A 6,123-nucleotide genomic window follows, 5' to 3' on the forward strand; every position below is an offset into this window, starting at 1 on the left:
GTCTACATTCTGAACATCCTTTTCTTGACTTTTGCGCTTATATTTTTTAGTAGGCTCCATGCCCAGCATGGAGCCCAATGAGGGGCTTGAACTCACGATCCTGAGATCAAGCCCTGAGATCAAGAGTCAGCCACTTAACCAGCTGAGCCACCCAGGCACCCCTCATATAGTACTGAAACGTGAAGATGACTTCTATAACCAGACATTTTATTGAACTATTACATAGTCTTCACTAATGTTTGTGTTTACTTCTTTGGGTTTATTAGGAATACATTTTTGCCAGTTGAAAATAATCTTTTTATTTCTTCTTCTAGGATTTTAAACTCCGGAGCTTCTTACCACGTCCCAGGACTTCACCCACCAGCCGTAAGCAATGGAAAAGAGGAAGCCTGATGCGGAGAACGGATTATCGAGAGATAATGGGATCCTGAAGGAAGGAGTGACCCAGAAGTCAAAAGAAGGAAGAATTTCAAGGTGAGGGGATTCGACCCAGAAATTCCACTTCTCAGAATCTCCCTTAAAGAAATAATAACGCAATATGGGCAAAGCTTGCGAGGTGAGAACGTTTGGAGTAGTAGCTATCCAAGTCAAAATCTGAAAACAGCCTACATGAACGACAATTAGGAAATCGTTAAATAAATCATGGCACTCTATGTCGTGGAATAGTTTGGGAGCATTAAAGTACAACGCAAGGAGTATCTGACCAGTTACAAAAATGGTCATGAGTTATTTATTGAAAAAGCACGATATGAGTGGTATGTAATGTAAACCACAAACATAAATATGTATGCACAGAAGAAAGAATGGAAGGATGTGTTTCTTGTGCTTATCTCCAGATTGTGGCATTATGAGTCACTTTCCTCCTTCTATTTTCTACCCTGAGCATGTGTTACTTTGTGATTAAAAAGAACACTGCTGTGGACTGAATGCATGTGCCCCCACCCCCACCCCAATTCATACGGTAAAGCCTAACTCACAAAGTGATGGTATTTGGAGCTGGAGCCTTTGCCAGAAATTTAGGTCAAGACGGCAGAGCCCTCCCGAACAGGATGCCCACCCTTATAAGAAAGGACATGAGAGGGATGATCTTTTACTCTCTGCCACGTAAAGATACAGCAGGAGGGCAGCCGTCTGCAAGCCAGGAAGCAGACCCTCACCAGACACCGGATCTGCTGGTGTCTCCATCCCTGTCTTCCCAACCTCCAGAACTGTGAGAAATAAATGTTGAAGCCATCCAGTCTATGGTATATTTGTCAGAGCAGCCTGAAGGAATTAAGACAGGCACCATTTTTTTATTACCAATACGAGAAGAAGAATGAATGAAGAGAAGGAGAAAGAGACTGAGTCAAGTGGCAAAGAGAAAATAGACCACAGGATTTGGTCGTTAGAGTGAAGGCACCAGCATTTGGGTTAAGAGTTATGCATGTGGGGGTGAAAGCCCTGTGCCCTTGATCAAGTACCCGAACTCTGAGGTGGGCAGTCTTACACAGTAGCTAAAAACCCACTGGACCTGCTGTAGGTAATTTTCTTTTAGGGGATGGGGTGCATGTCGTAGATTAAAGATGGCTGCAAGTTCTTTGCTACTCCCACTGAGAGGTAGAACTGAATTCACCACTCCTTGAATCTGGGCTGGCGGTAGTGACTTCCTTCATCAGTGGGATGCAGTAGAAGTGATGTTCTGGAAACTTCAAGGCTAAGATCATAAGCTTTACTTTCTCCCTGGCCTCTCTGAACACTCTCTGGGGGAGCCCTGAATGCTGAGTAAGAAATTCAAGTAACCTGAGACCCTTAGGGCAGAGAGATCTCATGTAGGCGCTCCAGTCAACATTCCCAGCTGAGCCCAGCCCGCCTTAACCAAAGCAACGTACCAACAAGAGGAGCCATCTTGGACCCCCACCCCAGCCCATCCAGCAACGACTAAATGACTTCTACAGATGACACGCGAAATGGAAGAATCACCAGCCACACCCTGCCAGAATTCCTGACCCACGTAATTGGGAAAAACAATAAAATGGTTGCTGTTTTAAGCCAGTACATTCTGGGTTCGCTTTCTATGCAACAGTAGATGACTGGAAGAGTGGGGTATCTATTTTTACACGAGTTGCTCTTCATGTGAGAAGTAACCAGCCTCCCTTTCTCAGTGAGTTTCCTTCTGGCATCTACAGGACCCAACTGGGCTCCTGACTGGGCAATCCCAGTAAGAACAGTGCTAATTTTCACCCGTCTCGGCCTCTTAAATCACCCTTAAGATGTTCTCCTGTGAACCCTTCCATGTCTTTCTTCCGCAGCAAGTGCCTGCCAACCACTGTGATTGAACTTTGACATTAATCACAGGCATTCGAACCCAGGAGGGAAAATCCTCTGGTGAGGAAGGGCCCTGTGAGAATGTGACAGAGAATTGGGGACTGCATGCCAGGGGGGCCACAGTTCGTCAACGGAATGGAATAAGTGCTTTCATTGCCCCCACTGTAGAGACCGTCTATCTCCTTTCAAAGGTATGATGTGCCGTCCTGGTCCCTGAGCTCTTTGAGCTGCGCTGGTCCCCAGTGATCATCTACTCCCACCCCCTCGCTTTACAAAAGAGGAAACGGGTCTCAGACGTGCGGGGTGTTCTAAATCCTGTGGCAAAGTAGCAAAAAGCCTAGGCCCACCTTTGTGTGTGTGTGTGTGCATATCTTCATGTGCCTTTGCCTAGTGTCAGTATATGGTGAGGAACCAGAGGACAGGACAGAAAATCTTGATTTTTAACATAGATCAGTAGGGTCATTCACCTGCTGGCTTATTAACCCTCCACCAACAGTAAGTGCTGGAACTTTCTCCCTCATGAGCACTGATCAATAGGCAGTGACTTGGGGCACCTGGGTGGCTCAGTCGGTTGAGCATTCGACTTCAACTCAGGTCGTGATCTCATGGTTCATGAGTTCAAGCCCAACATCAGGCTCTGTGCTGACAGCTCGGAGCCTGGTGCCTGCTTCCGATTCTGTGTCTCCCTCTTTCTCGGCTCCTTCCCTGCACACTCTGTCTCTCTCTTTCCCAAAAATGAATAAACGTTAAAAAAAAATAGGCAATGACTTATGTGACAAGTGTCAGTAGAGCCTGAGTAGAACTGAGCCCGAGATGAAAAGAGACACTTAAGAGCAAGAAAAGAGCCCACCCCCCCTCAAAAAAAAACATGGGTGGGGGAGCACCAGCCCCTGCAGCTCGCTGGCCCTAACCCTGACAGCGCCTGTTACTTTAAGACGTTTGAAACTGCTATGAGGATATCGTATTTGTTGGGAACACGCTCTCTGAGAAATCTTGCTCTGGGTACGTGCCTTTTGTTAGCCATATGTTGTTTTCTCTTTGCAGTATCAATGTGCAGTTCTTTGTGTGAATAACAAAGAGTTCCATGAGGAAGGAGTCCATAGGTGATATTTACAACCACGCTAATTTTCTTAATGAAACTGTTGTGAGACTTCCCTTTTCGAAACTCTGTTCTCCTGGCTGTTTGTATAGTTTGTCACGTATTTTCAGTTTTCGTTTGCCTTAATTCCACTACTAAGACCAGACAAAAATTAGTAAACGTTTTATTCTTCCGGTCTTTCAGATTCTCTCTGACCGTATTTATTTATTTTTTTTTAATTTTTTTTTTCAACGTTTATTTATTTTTGGGACAGAGAGAGACAGAGCATGAACGGGGGAGGGGCAGAGAGGGAGGGAGACACAGAATCGGAAACAGGCTCCAGGCTCTGAGCCATCAGCCCAGAGCCTGACGCGGGGCTCGAACTCACGGACCGCGAGATCGTGACCTGGCTGAAGTCGGACGCTTAACCGACTGCGCCACCCAGGCGCCCCTATTTTTATTTTTTTAATGTTTTATTTTATTTTTGAGAGCGAAAGAGAGAGAGGGTGGGGGAGGGGCAGAGTGAGAGAGACACAGAATCCGAAACAGGCTCCAGGCTCTGAGCGGTCAGCACAGAGCCCATCACGGGGCTTGAACTCATGACCCGCGAGGCCATGACCTGAGCCGGTCGGATGCCCAACCTACTGAGCCACCCAGGCGCCTCTCTCTTTGACATTTTAGATCAAGGGGGATCTACAGCTACCTGTCTCTGAGAGGCCACATTAATTCAGAGTGCTCAGTGCGCTCCCAGCTGGAGTTCGAAGATGGCTGTGCACACTGGTTTAAAAATTAAAAGATTCGAGGGGTGCCTGGGTGGCTCAGTCGGTCGAGCGTCCAACTTCAGCTCAGGTCATGATCTCGCAGTTCGTGAGTTCGGGCCCCGCGTTGGGCTCTGTGCCAACAAACAACCCAGAGCCTGGAGAATGTTTCGGATTCTGTGTCTCCCTGCCTGTCTCTCTCCCTCCCCTGCTCATGCTCTGTCTTTCTCCGTCTCTCAAAAATAAATAAATGTTTAAAAAAAAAATTTTTTTTTTTAATTAAATGATTCGGAGTTAATCTGATCAGTGCAGACAAAAATAAAACGTGAATGGTCCAGGAACTGGATGAATTCCGTTCCACCTGTCGCCTCTCTTCCACATGCCGTTTACGTGGCTAAATGATGGGTTTGTTCTGTTTGTTCAAACCTGGAGTTCATTTTGTGGCCCTGGCATTTTGCTTCATGTTCCAGACGACATCTGTCTCGTACAAAATCTCAGCCAGTTCCTGTGTTACCTGGGCAAAGGAGACCATGTCAAATGCCCTCAGAGGCCCATAAATTGATTCTGGAAACACCAACACTGCTCTCTGGGGCTTCCCCTGGGGACGCATGATCCTGGAAATAAATCCATGTGAAAAGAATAAAAGAGCTTGGAGTTTTGTCTAAGGCAATGATCTTAGATAAATTTAATGCAAGAGAAGAGGCTGTGGAAATAAAGGCTCTACGATTATTCCTGCCTTCCTCATTTCTTAAGAGTCTCTCAATTGTGCAGAGAAGTTGTATCGTGCCAAGCTCTGTGAGCCTTCACTCCTGGAGTAAGTTCATAAAACAATTCTGGCTCAGTGAAAGCGATGCTCCTACCCATTACCATTTTATACCAGCGCATATGTGTACATGTGGGCTAAGTAGACCCGGCTTGTTTCCGCAGACACTCGAAGACAGTTGATCACGATCTACGTAGAACTCGACGTTGTCAAAACGACAAGTTAAAACATCGAAGGGAAGAATCCTCAAGGCTGGAAAGTATACAGTCGGCGGCTCCTTCTGGGGGACGAAAACGTGGTGTGACATTTGTGCAACTATTTTAAAATGTAGTCAGGGATTTCCGAACCCAACATTTGGGAGCAATGACTGAGTCTTGGAAATGCTCTCTACAGTGATAGGAACCTCTAGAGATCTGAGGGATGCTGGGGCCCAGGCCTCCCCGGAGAAGGGTGCTGTGCAGAACGAAGACGTGCCATGGGCCTCTCCCAGTTAGGAGAGCATTGGCAATGGAGTGTTGGTCTGAAGGCAGGTGCCTATAATATTAGGCATGGTTGTCACTGAGGGAGACTCTAGCTAGAAATCAAATCTACTAGGGGGTGCGGTTCCGTATGGCGGCAGGTGACAAGCAGAGGTACCGGTAAATATTTAACAACCAGCTCTTTGGAAAAATATACACGTGTGTTTGGTAAGTTATACTGACATAAAGGATGTATAGCACACAATTTATAAGTAATACTAATATACACAATCCTCCTCGTTGTATATTTCACATAGTTGTTTGATTCTCACAGAAAGTTTTCTTGTTCCTGCCAAATTCTCGTATCACAGTCCAGCTCTGGTTGTAACTCAGTCATCATTTGGTAAGTGGAGTTGCAGCCTAAACCACTGTTTCTCCGCTAAATTTGTTGTCAGGAATTCTGAGAGGTGATCTACTGTTAAACTGTCTCTCCGCCTTGTAAAATTGTATTAATTAAACTAAAATCTCTCTCAGCTTCACTGCAACGTCATTGTTGTTTTGGCATCTTGGGTGTCAACATCTGAAAAATAATTTTATGTTACACCAGTAAAAGGTACGATACCCATCGAGGGTTAATGTAAAATTTTCTGTGAATGGTTTCTTCATATACTTTTAGAACTAAACTTAGTGTTAGGCTAAAACACTCACCTTATTTTTCAGTTTAGACTTCTACATCAGTGTGAGCTGGGACTTCATTCATTC

At 45.6% G+C, this 6,123-nt stretch overlaps 1 long non-coding RNA gene across 1 annotated transcript; it reads left to right on the plus strand.

Moving 5' to 3' along the window:
- The first annotated feature begins 3,032 nt into the window (after positions 1-3,032).
- LOC115528518 lies at positions 3,033-5,894 on the plus strand. Its single transcript, XR_003973279.1, has 2 exons — positions 3,033-3,306; positions 5,068-5,894. It is a non-coding gene; the product is annotated as an uncharacterized LOC115528518 (long non-coding RNA).
- Positions 5,895-6,123: the final 229 nt, after the last annotated feature.

The sequence above is a fragment of the Lynx canadensis genome, chromosome D3, assembly GCF_007474595.2.
Source record: "Lynx canadensis isolate LIC74 chromosome D3, mLynCan4.pri.v2, whole genome shotgun sequence".
NCBI classification, from domain to species: domain Eukaryota; kingdom Metazoa; phylum Chordata; class Mammalia; order Carnivora; family Felidae; genus Lynx; species Lynx canadensis.